At 49.9% G+C, this 17,142-nt stretch overlaps 1 protein-coding gene across 3 annotated transcripts in view; it reads left to right on the top strand.

The window, feature by feature from the left end:
• Positions 1-17,142, top strand: part of TUT4 (terminal uridylyl transferase 4) — a 1,145,308-nt gene that overhangs the window by 932,258 nt on the left and 195,908 nt on the right. The window lies entirely within an intron of this gene.

Raw genomic sequence — 17,142 nt, 5'->3', positions numbered from 1 at the left:
ATAATTCACTATCCAGCGCCTAAAAGCATTATGCGTTGTAATGGACTGCGTGGTAAAAACCGCGTTGTAAAGGCATGCGATGTAAAAGCATGCGTTGTAGTGACACCAATCCGCCTCTAAGGCAGGAACTAGGGGGTAACAACAATTTTGGGTTTCCCTTAAACCAGCTGTCTTTCCTTTGACAGCTATCGGAACTGCAGTCAGTATTTTTTTCAGTGGGCACAAAATGTATTTCTGCATTAGAATAAAAAAGCGATTTATTTGCTAACGGCACTGTCACCTTCATTGAGTGTGAAGTACATAAAGCCAATGATGACCAAGTTTGTTTTGTAGACACATGTGTCGTGATGCAAGCGTGTTAGTCTGTAGTGATCTGAGTATTTGTGTATGTTCTGATGTCCAATGCATGCTGGAAAAATCAGGGGGAATAAATCGTACAAAGGTTTTATGTGTTGTGCATAATCTGGTATGTATTTTCTGCCAAACTTAAAGAATCCTTACAAGGATTGTAATTTTTAAGTGTGTTTTGTGGAGAGCATATTTATCTAGGAAATATGGCGCCAGGCTCTTACCCTCATTTGATAACTAGTATCCCAAAAATAGGATAGTGAAAAAAGCAGGTTTTTTTCTTATTACATTTGTAGCCATATTCAGCAAATTCCAATACAATGTGATGTACTCTGGCTAGGTGTGTGTTTAAGTCATCATCTGTTATATGTCATCAACATAGGACAATAACTCAGGGTGAATATCAAGTAGAATTGACATTACTCAGGCAGCAAATAGTCCAGGACTGTTCGTATACCCCCGAATGAGCCGGCAAAAGTGGCGCTGAGAGCCAAGGGTAGAGAATTAAGTCAAATCTCTGCTTTCAGGTGACATGTTTTGAGAGAAGAAACCATTGGAAATGTCCAAGGTTGTTGTGTGTTTTTTACAGACTATATTCATTAGAGCCGCATCGTGCGAGTTTTGAATTACAAATGTGCGTGTATGATTGTTTAAATGTCTGCAGTCTAAGACTATACAATAAGAGGGATCGGTTTGGCAACCGGAAACAAGGGGTTATTCATAGGAGATACACGCGATTCAACTATTCCCTAGTATTACAGCTGTAAAAGGATCTCTCGCACTGGAGCTTTTGCTTCATGTTTAATAGAGTATTGCGGGCTGGACCCTATGGGTTAACGGACAAAAGTAGAGAAAGACTGTGATATTACCTCCTCTCCTCGTGGGATTGTTCTACAAACTTACGTATGGAGTTTTGAAACTTTAAAATATTCACCTAAAAACATCCAAATAACGAATTCCGAAGTACTCACCTGCCAAGAGCAGTTGTGCAAACAAGGTGTCTAGGACAGATACATTCCCGGCTCCTCGCAAGCTTTGCACAAAGAACCTATCTTCAAATCTTCCATTAAAATAAAGTCCACTCAGAAGCCATTTGTCCATGTCCGGTTTTCTTATTTAATAGGGCACACTCCTATCCATGCTATGAGGTCCTGATGAGAACCCCCCACCAGTTAGGGGTTCGAAACGCGTAGACCCCTTTTCTACACCTTAAGATTACCTCTTATTAGACAATCATTGATATGTTTAATAATTACTAAATCAATCAAAAAGTATCTCTGGTGTAAATTAATTGGTTTTTGCGATATTCAATTGTAAATATTGACATGTGTATGTGTGGTATGTTTGAGAGTGTGAGATTGGATTGCTAATGTTGATCAACGATGTATGAAAGCTATTGAGGTAGTGTGTATTTTATGAAATTGTCATTTTTATGAAATTGTCTTTTTGTATTGTTTGTTCTATATCATTTGTGCAGTTTGGTGAATCATAACCAACAAAAAATTACGAGAAAATATATGAAAAATAAGTGATTTATTCTGACTGATCTCTTAGTCTACAACTCACACCTAGTTTAATTCTTTCTGTGTAGAAACCAAAGGTCTGTTAATTAGAAGTTACAGTATTGGCATTTGTTTAGTTGTTTTTGTATTGAGAGGCTTGGCCTTACTGTGGGAAACCCACACCCAGTGTTGTTTTTCCATCCCTAAAGCCAAGGTAGGGGCTGCCTTGCACTCCTTTTGTATTTGTTTTAGAACTTTAGGCAAAACAGCCAGAGTTATGGTATTGATTTTAGCAAATACTGTACCCCATGTGGCACAGTCATCAAATGGGGGAATCATCCCAGGTGGCATGGTAATAATTATTTGTTTATCTTGGGGTCCTGTATGGGTAAACAAAGTTTCAAACTGATTTGTTTTTTGTGCTATCCAGAACAGAATTTCTTCCTGCCTAGTGGGAATTTTACCCATAATTGCAAATTATAGTGAGAGGGCTAATGGCAGGCACTTCTAACTGTTTCTGAACAGCCCTCGCTTGGGCTTTAGTTATTTTTGTGTAACATACGGAGTTAAACGTCTCGATAGTCATGCAAGACCATTATAAAAAAATGTAGTGTGTATTCAGCTAAAGCTGGCTATGTGGCTCCTTCATTGCTGAGGGGACCTTTTTATGTTCTTATTACATGTGGTAGGGCACCTTGGACCCAATTTTGATGTTTCAGAAATGTTAATGATACTTCTAGACTGTTTGCATGGTCTATAAGCACTTGGTAAGGCTGCTTCAGTATAGTTGGGATATGTACGTGTGCTAGCATCAGTTGCTAGAAAGGTGACCCATGAATAGAAAACTTCAGTTCTATAGGCTTTGTGGGCCTCAGCCACGAAGGTAACATCTCCACACCCCATTGTCTAGCCCATGTAAATTTACATGTGCTGTATCATCAGGTCTGCAATGTGCAGAAATATTAATTGTTAGTGCTATTTAAACAATGGAATTCAGTGAGGGATTTACAAAAGTAGGGTATCCTTTGAAATGTTTAAGCTTGGACAAGCAGCAGACAAACATTAGGTGCTTCCTAAAATGCTGAGGAGGATTCAGCCCTAACAACACAGACCTCTCTGTATGAAAATGAATAGGGTACCTTGGGTACAAACAAGTATTACTCAGGAGACCGTTAAATAGGTACCTGACCTTAGAAAGTTGGTGGTGCTATGTAGAACTTCAGAACTTAGGGACTGGTTCATTCTGCACCATCAGAGGCTGTCAGCCCAATTAGTGCCTCACCGAACCCCTAAACCATCTAGGATAGCAGATGATTTTGGCAACCTCGAGCATGACACGCTGATACCATAGGAAAACTGATCTTACCACTTTTGTTGTTTACTTATGCATACCCATGGTAAAACACAAGGATACAAAGAGAGTTTTCAATGTATTTATTGAAACTATCGTAATTCTTTATAGAAAGAATGTGCTGCAATTATTAGGCAGATAAAACAAAGCAAAGGAACCAGCATTGTGAAATGGTGAAAAGAATGAACATTCCAACCATGCCAGTATTAGTGCTATATCTTTATTTCTACCCATCACGACCCCTGCTCTGAGAGCCTAATGGGTGTATGATCCTTTAGGCTAGCCCAAGCCCACATACCTGGATAACTTGGCGAGGCAATCTGCCTGGAGTAGATTGACAATCCCTCTCTACAGGATGGAAGCTCAGTGTTAACAGGGCTATATGCCGAGCACAGCAATGTGTCCCAGGACGGTGAAGACAGGAATGAGAATGCTCCTCTCTGACCTCCAATAGTACAGGGGATAGTTTATATAATGAACCCTAACCCCACTGTGTTAGAGATGCAGCTCTGATGTAATGCTGTGTCTAAATGTTAGAAGCTGGGGGCGTGGCCAAGATGGCGGAGTAGGAGGACGCGACCTCGGCGCTCTCCTCCGGCCCAGGCCCCTAAGCACCTTATTCACCGCCGATCTCCCCCCATCGTCGTTGACTGGCGACGGCGGGTGCAGTGGGGAACTAGCGGGCCTCGTTGGGAGGAAAATCTGAGCACCAGAAGGCACTGTTGGCGGACTGTGTAAGCCGAGCCGCGATCTGCGAAAGCTGTGGCCCGACCGGAAGTGCCGCTGGGTCCGCCCTGTGGGCTAACTCGAGTCTGAGGCGCTGCGCGGAGGCCGCCAGCGCGGCCTGGAGTGGAGCGGGGACCTGCTCGGGTCCGCCCGCCACTGCAGTGCGGAGCCGCTGATTGTGGCACAGAGCGAAAGCGAACGAGGCAGCGAGGTGTTAGCGCCCGCCACGAAGAACGGCCAAATCGCGGCCGCAGGTGGGACTGGAGCGGAGCCGGGGATATCGAGGGACCTGCCTGGACTGGATCGGGGCACAGGATTGTCCCACCCGTTGAAGCCATACAGGAGGTGGGGTGTGCCTGGCGTTGCAGTTCGGGCCCAGTGGGGTCCCAGCCGCCATTGAAGCGACTGACTACGGTGACTTGCTGGCTCCCTTATTGTGAACGGATTGAGGTCCGCTCAGGAGCTACTTGCGAGGTAGCGTGCTACGACTTGGGGACGCCATTTTGAGACTGGAATTTGCGTTCCATCGGCCTAGTACTGAGGTGGAGTTGGCAGGAGTTAACGCCCCGAGGAGCACGAAGTGGCGGAGAGCGGATGCTGGACTGCACTGTAGGAGCGGACGGACGGCTTAACCAACTAGAGCGGTCAACCAGCGGGTAGTTAAGCGGTGTAGTGAACGCTACTGTGGCTGGTGAAGATTGGACACTTTTCTCCATCGCCCGAAATGGCCGGCAACAAGGGGAGCAGGAAGGGTGACCGCACCCTACCGGAAATGCTGAACAGGGGCAATGCACGGTAGGATCGCGGGCAGCCCTCCCCAGGTCAGTCTAGCAGCTCGCAGGGGGCGGGCCGAGGGGAGCCGCCAGTTACCAGGTCATTCCTTGAGTCGCTTTTTAGCTCCTTACGTGAGGACTTCCAGACACTCAAGCAGGAAGTGACAGGTACGAGAGGTTCGGAGAGAGGTCGATGGCCTGGGAGAAAGGGTCTCATCTGTGGAAGAAGCCGGACATGCCCGAGACGAGGAACTCACACAGCTCCAGCAGGAAGTGATCAGGCTTCGGGACCAGCAGATCGATCTACAATCCCATGTGGAGGACCTCGAGAACCGTTCCCGGCGGAACAACATCAGGGTCCGGGGCGTTCCTCTCGGAGAAGAAGGGGAAGACGCGGCAACTTATCTGCAGGATCTGTTCCGGGACGTCCTGGGTGAGCCGACTGATTTTTCTCTCAGGATCGATAGGGCACACAGGGTGGGCCCACGACGCAGAGCCCCGGCGCCTCCCCCCGACCTTCTGGCCTACCTGCCGGACTACCCCCTGAAGGAAAGAATCCGAAGGGTGGCTCGCACCAAGCCCTCCCCGGAATTCAGAGGACATAGGGTGGCCCTCTTCCAAGATCTCTGTGGTCACCCTACAGAAACGCAAATCTTTTAAAATTGTGACTGACTTCTTGCGGGAGCATGATACTCAATATTCTTGGAGCCACCCTTTTCGTATTATCTTCCGCTGGAACGGAATATTACATCAGCTGCGCTCCCTCCAGGACACCTGTACTGTACTGGGCATTACGGCGACCGACGAAGATGCCCCCACTCCACGTCGTCGCTGAATCACTAGGGATGGCTGGCAATCGGTCCCTGGCCGCAGGTCTTCGACCTCTTCAGTGAGACCTGACTCGCCTACTATCCGGGCTAAAATGGATAATGCTGTGAGAGAGGTCGCTAGAGAAACGGCAGTGGGAAATGTTGCTTTGACCGCCTAGGAATTCTCTGGGGGGAGATCGACATCGCTTCTTTTTTTGAGCTGCAGGTTTGGGGTCCTGGGGTGGTGGGGGGGGGGGGGGGAGCGGGGGTGGTGTGGTGGCTGGACGTCCACTTTCGAGACTTTTCCATAGACTTGCCTGATTGGGCCGGGCTTGGACAATGGTTCCCTCGACTCCTTTTTTGGGAGGACGGGGACAGTTTTTTGGGGGTGACAGGGGTTGTGTTGGGGTGTTGGGGAACCGGGAGGGGTTGTGGGAGTTGGGAGTGGGGAGTGGGGAAGGGTGTTGTCCAGTGCGCTGTGCTAGGATTTGTTGCTTTCCCTGAGTTTCTCCACCTTGTCTTGCTCAGCGACGGAGGGGAGGCGGGTGGGGAGGTGGATTGTGGGGTTGGCTGGTGTGTAGTGGGAGACCGGGTCACATTGAAGCTTGTGGTTGGTGCTAGGCCACGCGGCGCAGGAGGGAGAGGCTCTGCGTACTGTTGTTGGAAGATTGCTTTGCTGCTTGAGCTGGGGGGGGGGTACACTCACCCACTATGATCACCACGCAGGACACTAACGCCTTTACACACATTTTCCATTATGCCTCCTCATACCTTTAAAGTCGTGACCCTGAATGTCAGGGGTCTGAACAATCCTGTTAAGCGGCGGGCGGTGCTTTCCCTGCTAGAAAATGCCCAGGTGGACATATGCCTCCTTCAGGAAACCCACCTGCTGCCGCAGGACACACATAGGCTACGCTCTTGTAAGTTTCCGACGCAGTTCTTTTCCTCCGGTGCCACCAAGACAGCCGGGGTAGCGATTCTAGTGGCTCGACACTTTAGGGGGGAACACATCCACAAACTCGCAGAAATTAAAGGAAGGTTGTTGGCACATAGGTTCCGGGTGGGGGGCATTATATTCACGATAGGCTCCCTTTATAGTCCCAATGATAAACAGGAGCGGTTCTTGCAGTCTGCGGTGGAAGAGGTCTCTGCCTCGCCAGACAGGCATGTTATCCTCGGGGGCGACCTTAACATGGTCTTTGATTCGGGGGTAGACAGATCAGCGCAGCGCTCCCCGCAAGTCGGGGAATTCTCAGCTGGTTGTAAGGCTAGACTTGCGGAGGTGGACCTCCAGGACCTCTAGCGTCACAAGCACCCAGTGGATAGGGACTATTCGTACTACTCCCATGCGCATAAGACCTACGCGAGGCTTGATCATCTCCTAGGTCAACTCACCGATGCAGGCTCTGGCGTCCGCCGTGGACATGGGGGTAATTTCCTTGTCAGATCATGCCCCTGTCGAGGCCTCCTTTTGCTTGCCACTCTCTGCCTCCCCGGCGAGGGTCTGGCGCCTCCGGGATACCTTGCTACATAGGAAAACGGTAACGGACCGTATTGAGCAGGTACTCGGTGAATATTTGGAGCTCAATGACAACACAGATACCACCCGGGCCACCCAGTGGGCGGCTTTGAAGACTGTCCTCAGAGGGGAGTTTTTGTCAATCTCCGCGGCCGAAAATAAGGAGCGCAGGATAAAGAGGGAGGAGCTTACTAATAGAGTCCGGGAGCTGGAGTTGATCCACCGCAGAACAGGGGCACCACGGATTTGGCGGCAGCTTAAAGAAGCAAGGAAACTCCTTGCCGCCTTAGATGTAGATCGAGCAGAATATGCGGCCCTCCGACTGCGCCATGCCTTGTATACTGGGGGGGATCGCTGTGGCAAACTTTTGGCCAATAGACTCCGGGCCGCTAGGCAGAGCCAGTTGGTGAAAGAACTCTCTGACCCCACTGGCGCTGCGGTAACGGATGATGCCCGCATCTCGGCCGCGTTTCGAGGGTTCTACGGAAACCTCTACGCTGGGGACCCGACGGATGTGCCGGCTATGACCTCCTATCTGGACTCGGTCACTCTGCCCTCCTTGGAACCTCTGCAGGCGGACCACCTGAACAGGGATATTAGCATAGAGGAAGTGGTGACGGCTATTGCCAGACTCGAGCACGGCAAAGCACCAGGCCCAGATGGCTATTCTGCCCTCTTCTATAAGACATTCTGCGGGTCGCTGGCCCCAATCCTTACCCGCCTTTTCAACTCTTTCGCGGAACCTGGAGCCATCCCGCCTGATCTCCTGAGGGCTTCCGTCACGGTCATCCCCAAACCAGGGAAAGATCCTAAACACTGTGGGTCCTACAGGCCGATATCCCTCTTGAATGTTAACTGTTATGTTAACTGTTTTTGTACCGCGCACAGCTGCCCCAGCAAAGGGGCGTCCTGGCGCCAAGAAAGGTATACACAACATCCCAATAAGCCGCAGAATCAGGGATTTTTATTAAAAAGAAAGGTTTTAATAGCACGTCTGAACTGGAATAAGTCTTCCAGTGCTCGAATATCCGCAGGAAGAGAGTTCCACAGTTTTGCGGCTACTACTCGGAAGGAGCGGCCGCCAGTCCTACTCAGCAAAAAACGTGGGACAACAGACAGGTTCTGACCCATCGATCTCAGGGGTCGAGAAGGGACATATGGGGTCAGTAGATTCATCAAAATAGGGGGGGCCGTGCCTTTTAAAATTTTAAACGCCAGGCAAAGCACCTTAAACTCGATCCTCCGAGCAACAGGTAGCCAATGGAGCGCCTGCAGTGCTCTTGAGACCGAACATCGCCTAGGCAGTCCTACTACCGCTCTTGCTGCGGCGTTCTACACTCGCTGCAACCGCATGAGTTCCGCCTGGTTAGTTCCAGCTAGCAGTGCACTGGCATAGTCTATCCTCGATAGTACTGAGGCCTGGACCACAAGCTGTCTAGTGGGGGCATCGAAAAATTTAAGTACAGGTCTGATGCCCCTGATAATACCAAAACAAGAGGCAGCCACTCTCTTAGTGTGGCAGGTGAAGCTGAGGGTAGGGTCCAGCCAGACCCCGAGATTTTTAACTCCAGTACAGGAGAAGCGGTCATTCCTAGCTCGGCAGGCCACCAGTTGTCATTCCACCATCCAGGCTGCTTTCCGACCACCATGACCTCTGTCTTCTTAGTGTTCAATTGGAGACAGTTCTGATTCATCCAATTGGCCACCGCATGAAGCCCCTCGCAAAACTTGAGGGCCTCCACAGTTGAGTCCCCACTTAATGTGACCGCCAGCTGCGTGTCATCCACATAGGAACCATTGTCAGGCCCCAGCGTTTGACTACCGCAGCCAGCGGTCTAACATATAGATTAAATAAAGTGGGGCTCAAAGATGATCCCTGTGGGACCCCCAGTGTGAGCGGGTGGGAGGTAGATTTACCGGGTGGGATTGCGACCTGGAATGATCTATCAGAGAGGAAGGAACGGAACCAACACAAAGCCGACCCCCTAACGCCTGCTTCCTCTAACCGCCGCAACAGGATCTCGTGGGACACCGTGTCGAACGCGGCACTCAGATCTAATAACAGGAGTGCCGCTGTTCGTCCGGTATCCAGCACGGAGCGCAGATGTTTAACCATAAACAACAAGGCAGTCTCCGTGCTGTGTCCTGCACGAAATCCATTTTGAGTGGGATCCAAGATGTTAGCCTTGGCGAGATGGTCAGCCAGGATCCCATTCACGTGGGCCTCAGTGACTTTGGCAGTCCACGGCAGCAGTGAGATGGGGCGATAGTTCTCAGGTTTTATCGGATCTAGGGTAGGCTTTTTTAAAATAGGTGTTACTACCGCTTGCTTCCACCTGGTGGGCACGGACCCTGAAGCCAGCGACAGGTTGATGAGAGCTAGCATGGGTGAGCGACATGTTGCCTGCATGTTCTTAAACTGGGCCGGTTTAAGTGGGTCCACAGGGGAGCCAGATTTGATTTTTTGGCTCAATAAATCAAACCCCTCCTCAGAGAGGGGGGCCAGCAGGTCCAGAATCGCATCATCTCCCATCGGGCAACCGGCTGAATCCGGATATTGCATGTTAGTTGGAAAGGTGCGGTAGATTGTTTGCACCTTTTGGATGAAGAAAGATGCCAGACTTTCGCAGTGGGAGTCTGTACAAATTTCCGCTGCAGAGGCCCTCTTAGTCATGAGGTCCTTTAGGACCTTAATGATTAATTTAGAGGGGTTAGGGCTGTTCCGAAACTCCTGCGCATAATATGCAGCACGGGCTCGACAGACCGCTCTATGGTATGCCTTAGTTAAAGTAAGATAGCAGGTTTTAAGCGCGGGGTCATAAGCTTTCCTCCATCGCCTTTCTGCTTGCCTACAGTCTCTCTTAAGAGACGCTAGGGTCTCATCGTACCAAGGACTATGAACTTTAGTCCGGCAGTTGGATTGAACCAGAGGAATTAAAGAGTCCAGGGCTATGGCAATCCAATTGCAGAATGATTCGTAGCCACAATTAACATCCGAGAAGGGAGGCAGAGGTGTCTTCTCTAGTAGAAGATAAAAGTGTTCTAACTTTAGTTTATTCCACTGACGTATGAAAGTGATTTTGTTCTGCGTCACGAAGAGAGGTTCCAACATGGGAATGGCTGCCTTCACCAGCATATGGTCCGTCCATATCAGCTGTATAGGTGGACATATAGTTATGTCCTCTAAATTGGTGAAGAACGGGTCCAGTATATGCCCGCCCTGATGGGTGGGGGAGGACACTCTCTGTGAGAGCTGCAAGGCTTCTAAGTCGGCTAGACAGCTCCGGATAGAGGGTTGGGATGTACAGTCAAAGTGCAGGTTGAGATCGCCTAGCACATTAAAATTAGCACAGCCAAGAGCCTCTGAGCTGATGACGTCCGGGAGAGCGGCCCTAAAGGCGGCATCGCAGCCCGGAGGCCGATACATTAAAAGGCCAGTAAGGCGATAGCAGTGAGAGAGAGAGATTCTAAACCGGGCACATTCGCATCCTGGAAATTTTAGTTCTTTCCATTCGCAGGGGAAGCGGCGTTTCACTGCCATGGCAATTCCACCCCCTCTTGAGCCGCGATTAAGAGTGGCCACTGCATAATCAGGGGGGAAATCTAGGAAAATCACCAATATTTATGCCAACTTCTCTGATCTGCCAACCTCTGGCCACGATTTTAAGGAGACTGCAGAAATTGAGCCTACGGCACAAAGTCTTTCTTATTTCTTTGTACCGCCCACAGACATACTCATAAAGATATGCAAAAGTGTCAAATCCGGCTCCCCCCGGGACCCAGCCCCACCCAAGGTTTTAGCCACCAGCCTACAAGTACTGGAACCTTATTTCAGGCATGTCATCCAACTATCTTTCTCCACGGCCTGTCTTCCGGATGACTGGAAAAAGGCGATAGTCCTGCCCATAAAAAAGAAACCGAACATCAGTCAGGATATCTTGGAAAATCTTCGACCCATTTCCCTTCTCCCCTATCTGGCCAAAGTGAGCGAGAAAATTGCTAATAAACAACTGATGGCCCACCTTGAATCCAATCACTCCCTGCACGGCTCCCAGTCTGGTTTTAGAACCAACTATTCTACGGAGACAGCGCTTTTAAGAGCGACTGAAACTCTTCGGGCAGGAGCAGATGAGGGTCACACTATGGCACTCATCATGCTGGACCTCAGCGCCGCGTTTGACACTGTAGCTCATTCCATCTTGCTACAGTGTCTAAACGAAGCTGGGGTCACCAAGACAGCATCAGGCTGGCTTAAAGCCTTCCTTCTGGGCCGTAGCTTTCAGGTCCAGAGAGGGGCTTTCCTTTCAGATAGCATTGCTCTTGAACAGGGGGTACCTCAGGGCTCTGCCCTGAGTCCGACCCTGTTCAATTTGTACATGGCTCCTCTGGCAGATGTGGTTCAATCGTATGGCATAAATCTAGTATCGTATGCCGACGATACCCAACTGCTCATCTCGCTATCCCAAGCCCCGACCTTAGCTGCAACTAATTTCAAAAACTGCATACAGGAGTTGGCAGTTTGGATGAACCAACACTGCCTAAAACTTAACGGCTCCAAAACAGAGGTTCATGTAATAGGCGGTAGCGACTCCAGCTGGACTCAGGAATGGTGGCCTTCATGTCTGGGACCTTTACCCACTCCTGCCGTAGAAGCCAAGAACTTAGGGGTTTGGATTGACCCTAGACTCTCTTTTGACAGTCATGTCCACAAAGTGGTAGGGAAATGTTTCGGGGTGTTAAAAACCCTAAATCGTACTCTTGACCTCCTTCCACTAGAGGCTAGACGTACCTTGACCCAATCACTTGTCACCCCCCGTTTTGACTACGGCAATGTGCTCCTCTTAGGGACAACTGAAAAGAACAAGAAAAAGCTTCAAGTCTTACAAAATACGGCAGCACGGCTAGTCCTTAAATTACCCAAGAGAGCTCCTTCTAAAGCCGCCTTGGATGCCCTTCATTGGCTTCCCATCAGAAAAAGAATTCTCTTTAAGGCACTGCTCATTAGCCACAGGATCATCTCAGGGACAGCTCCTGACTATCTCACAGACTTAGCTATACCCTATGAGCCAATTAGAGCTCTCCGCTCAATGGGGAAGGGTCTCCTCAAAATGCCTCGCGTAAAGAAGGCCAGGATGGGTGGTCGCTCTTTCCGCGCTCTGGCGGCCAAACACTGGAATACCCTTCCCACGCATATTAGACTAGCTGAAACAGAAACCAGTTTTAGGAAAAGCTTAAAAACCCACCTGTACACCCTCTGATTTTGGCCTCCTTCATCCAGCTACTCTCTCCACAGCGCGGGGACACGCCGGGAAGGCGTCACCAGGCGCTTTACAAACTCATTTATTATTATTATTATTAAGGCAAGGTTTAATATCGCGGTGTCTGCATCCTGTAGCCAGGTCTCGGTCATGAAAAACACATCCGGGGAGTCATTAGTAAGGATATCAAAGATCTCCGCATGATGTTTAACCAAAGATCTGACATTTAAGCTATATATACTAATAGCGTTCACCCCAGACACGTTAATCTGCCGGGATGATGTTTCTAAGGAGCGAATGCGGAAGGGGGAAGGCAGTCGCCAACAACAACAGGTACAGCGATAAGGGCCACTTAGCGGCGCTACTAGCGGTAAGGAACAAATGGGGAGCCGTTCTCGGATGGCCAGTAGGTCTGCTCTGCAATACCTGATGGTAGAAGGGGCCATGGCGTTTAAGACGAAAAAGATAGAGTTCTGCCGCACCCCGCACTTCCTTAGCGCTGACGGGCGCAGACGGGCAGACTCTGGCTTGACTCAGGCGCGAGTCAGGCGCTACCGCTGCGCGTCACCGCTGCGCGTCACCGCTGCGCGGGAGGTGTGAGCATTAAGTAGATGCTCACCTGGTCTCCTCTCTGAGCACTAGAGCGCTCAGGCAAGTGGCAGGGTGAAGGAATAGCAGCCCCAAGATGGCGGCCAAGCGCCACGAGTGGGCAATAAAGAACCGATTTAGTCCGCTCTACACACTGTGAGGGCACAATTTAAATGCAGGTATGTGGTCAGGCAATGTACAGTATAAAAACAGGGGCCAACAAATTAATTACAACAAAGATCAAAAAAGCGGTATTTTTAAAATTAAATAAGCGCTACACGCCTAAATCACACTAGCAGTTGTCAAATTGTCAAATAACGCGCGTTGTCAATATGGGTACACCTTTCCCAAGGTCGAGCTGCTCGTGAATGCTCGCCTTAAGTAGATGCTCACCTGGTCTCCTCTTTGAGCACTAGAGCGCTCAGGCAAGTGGCAGGGTGAAGGAACAGCATCCCCAAGATGGCGGCCAAGCGCCACGAGTGGGCAATAAAGAACCGATTTAGTCCGCTCTACACACTGTGAGGGCACAATTTAAATGCAGGTATGTGGTCAGGCAATGTACAGTATAAAAACAGGGGCCAACAAATTAATTACAACAAAGATCGAAAAAGCGGTATTTTTAAAATTAAATAAGCGCTACACGCCTAAATCACACTAGCAGTTGTCAAATTGTCAAATAACGCGCGTTGTCAATATGGGTACACCTTTCCCAAGGTCGAGCTGCTCGTGAATGCTCGCCTTAAGTAGATGCTCACCTGGTCTCCTCTCTAAGCACTAGAGCGCTCAGGCAAGTGGCAGGGTGAAGGAACAGCAGCCCCAAGATGGCGGCCAAGCGCCACGGTTGGGCAATAAAGAACCGATTTAGTCCGCTCTACACACTGTGAGGGCACAATTTAAATGCAGGTATGTGGTCAGGCAATGTACAGTATAAAAACAGGGGCCAACAAATTAATTACAACAAAGATCGAAAAAGCGGTATTTTTAAAATTAAATAAGCGCTACACGCCTAAATCACACTAGCAGTTGTCAAATTGTCAAATAACGCGCGTTGTCAATATGGGTACTCCTTTCCCAAGGTCGAGCTGCTCGTGAATGCTCGCCTTAAGTAGATGCTCACCTGGTCTCCTCTCTGAGCACTAGAGCGCTCAGGCAAGTGGCAGGGTGAAGGAACAGCAGCCCCAAGATGGCGGCCAAGCGCCACGAGTGGGCAATAAAGAACCGATTTAGTCCGCTCTACACACTGTGAGGGCACAATTTAAATGCAGGTATGTCGTCAGGCAATGTACAGTATAAAAACAGGGGCCAACAAATTAATTACAACAAAGATCGAAAAAGCAGTATTTTTAAAATTAAATAAGCGCTACACGCCTAAATCACACTAGCAGTTGTCAAATTGTCAAATAACGCGCGTTGTCAATATGGGTACACCTTTCCCAAGGTCGAGCTGCTCGTGAATGTTCGCCTTAAGTAGATGCTCACCTGGTCTCCTCTCTGAGCACTAGAGCGCTCAGGCAAGTGGCAATGTCGATCTGAAACTCTATACTGGGATTCTGGCAAGCCATCTGGCGCTCCATCTACCCGGCCTTGTTGACCCGGATCAGGCGGGCTTTGTTCCGGGGCGGCAGACGGTGGATAATACAAAACGGGTGGTCCACCTGCTGGAAAAGGCTTCCCGGATTCCGGGTGTGAGGATGATGCTCACGGTTGACGCGGAGAAGGCGTTTGACCGCGTGCATTGGCCCTTCTTGGAGCAGGTACTGGTGAAGTCGGGTATTGGGGAACGGTTTCGCACTATGATCCTCAACTGCTACAAGGGACCCTCAGCAGTGGTCCGGGTTAACGGCTACACCTCTGAAGCCTTCCCCATCGAGAGAGACACCAGGAAAGGTTGTCCACTTTCGCCCTTGCTCTTTGCCCTCTACATGGATTGGTTCGCTCAAAGGGTGAGGACGAGACCGGCGGTAGAAGGGATACGGATTGGCGGATTTACCCATACAGTCAGTCTCTACGCTGATGATGTCATCTTCACATTGGCTACACCCCGGACATCACTTCCGGCCTGTATGGAAGAACTGGCAGCGTTCGGCTCGGTCTCGGGCTTTAAGGTGAAAATGGGGAAGTCAGTGGCTTTGGATATCTCCCTGGCGCCTGATACCAAGGCATATCTACAGAACAGGTTCCCGTTACTTCAGTCCTCAGAGGCGATACCATATTTGGGGATTAAGATAGCCCCTACGCTGCCGGCCATGGTCTCGGCTAATTACTTAGCCTTGGGAGTCAAGATCAGGAACGAGCTAGGCCGCTGGAATCACGGCATCCTCTCCTGGTTGGGTAGGATTGCTGCCGTCAAGATGACGATTTTGCCGCAAGTGCTTTACTTATTCAGGGCCCTGCCGCTTCTGCCGCCGAAGGGATGGATACAGCAGTTGCAGTCGGATGTGGCCCGTTTCATTTGGCAAGGGAAAAAGCCTAGGTTACGCAGGACCCTCTCCCTTTTGTCTCCTGACGCTGGAGGTCTAGGCATCCCCGACTTCCGTAAATACTTTCAAGCGACGCAATTGAGATATTTGGTCGAATGGTGCAGGTGGGAGTCGGATAAGCATTGGCTTTTCCAGGACCAAGCGGTGGCGGGGCGGCCTCTGCAGGAGATACCGCTCCTGCACCGGACCCACCGGCCTAAGAATCTCTACGCCTTCATTACTAGGGTGCCTTTGCGGGTCTGGGATGCGACCTACCTTAGGTATGACCTCAACACATTCCCTTCGCCGCTCTCGCCGCTGGTGGATAATCCTGCCTTCACTCCCGGAATGGAGAAAGGAGCCTTTACACATTGGCGGCAGGCGGGGTGCAGAGCATTATGTCACCTGTATGGCCCTGAGGGTGTCATCGCATTCACACAATTTCGGCTGGAATTCTCACTCCCCGAAACGGAGAGACACCGTTATATGCAGGTCCGGCATTGGGCTCTTCAGCCACAGGTGAGGGACGTGGCTGACAGGATGCTCTCACCGTGCGAGGGATGGCTGCTGTCCCGTACGTCGGACTCGAAACCAATCTCGGACTTGTATAAGTTCTTACAACTACCCTCGTCACACTTTCACAACCCAGGAAGGGCTAGATGGGAACGGGAACTTGGGAGGACATTGAGCCCCAAGGAATGGGACCACATATCTTATAGGGCGCGCCACTCTGCATATCACATGGGTCTCACGGATACTTTTACTAAAGTGTCCACTTACTGGTATTATACGCCTGAGCGAATCCATGAGTTCGACCATAGTACGACGGACACATGCTGGCGGGGGTGTGGACACCTGGGTACACTCACGCACATTCTATGGGACTGTCCTCTCTTAACTAGTTACTGGAAAGAAGTGCTGTATTAAATTGATTCTCATTTCGGCATAGAGCTCCCGCGCTTCCCAGCATATACCCTGCTATGACTCCCAAATGATCTAATGTATCCCCTCAAGTCCAGAAGAGGCAGGCAGATCGCCATTGCACTCGGCTCTGCAGTTCAGATTATCTTGATATACTGGCGCACAGACACAACACCCACGATTACGGGCTGGCTCCACAGACTGTGGCACGTGCTGGGTATGGAGAAACTGTCTTTGGTGGTGGCTGGGGATATAACGCAATTTAATGAACTGTGGCAACCATTTCACTCTCTGCTGCTCACGGAGTTCAGGGAACTCACCTGTCCGAGATACCTCCGCCTCATGCGGCTTACGAGCCCGCTAGCGCCAGATCAGTGAGCGGGATGCGACCCTCTTCCCCAATTACCTAGCGCCTTGGGATATAGGTTGCAAGTTGGTAGCGCACTGGACGGTGGGTGGAGTGGGTGGGGGGGGGAGTTGGTTGGGGCAATGGGACGTTGGGGTTGCGGGGGATGTTTGCACTAAAATGTTGTCATGCCAGACTTTTGCTCTTTTTCATTTGCCGATCTTATACTGCTGTATATCTGTTTTGGTGTGTCGCGCTGAATAAAATACTTTAAATGTAAATGTTAGAAGCTATTGGCAAGCTGACAACATAAACTCCATGATATCTTGTTCTGTGTTCTAGTTTTGCACTGTGTGTACTGATGAAACGAGGAGAAAAGCTTCCTAAAAACAAGCAGGGCTGTACAGCGTATTCTCAGAATAATATTGTGCAACCAAAACATGTGAAATATAACCTTGCTAAAATGATGTCAGTCTAAAATGTAAAATTAAATGGAGAACCAAAGTGGGTCTGTGACGGAAATAACCACACTGAACGAACAC

The sequence above is a fragment of the Lissotriton vulgaris genome, chromosome 1_1 (assembly GCF_964263255.1).
Source record: "Lissotriton vulgaris chromosome 1_1, aLisVul1.2, whole genome shotgun sequence".
Taxonomy (NCBI): domain Eukaryota; kingdom Metazoa; phylum Chordata; class Amphibia; order Caudata; family Salamandridae; genus Lissotriton; species Lissotriton vulgaris.
Note: the sequence above shows the minus strand (reverse complement) of the source record. Positions and strands in the feature narration are given on the sequence as shown.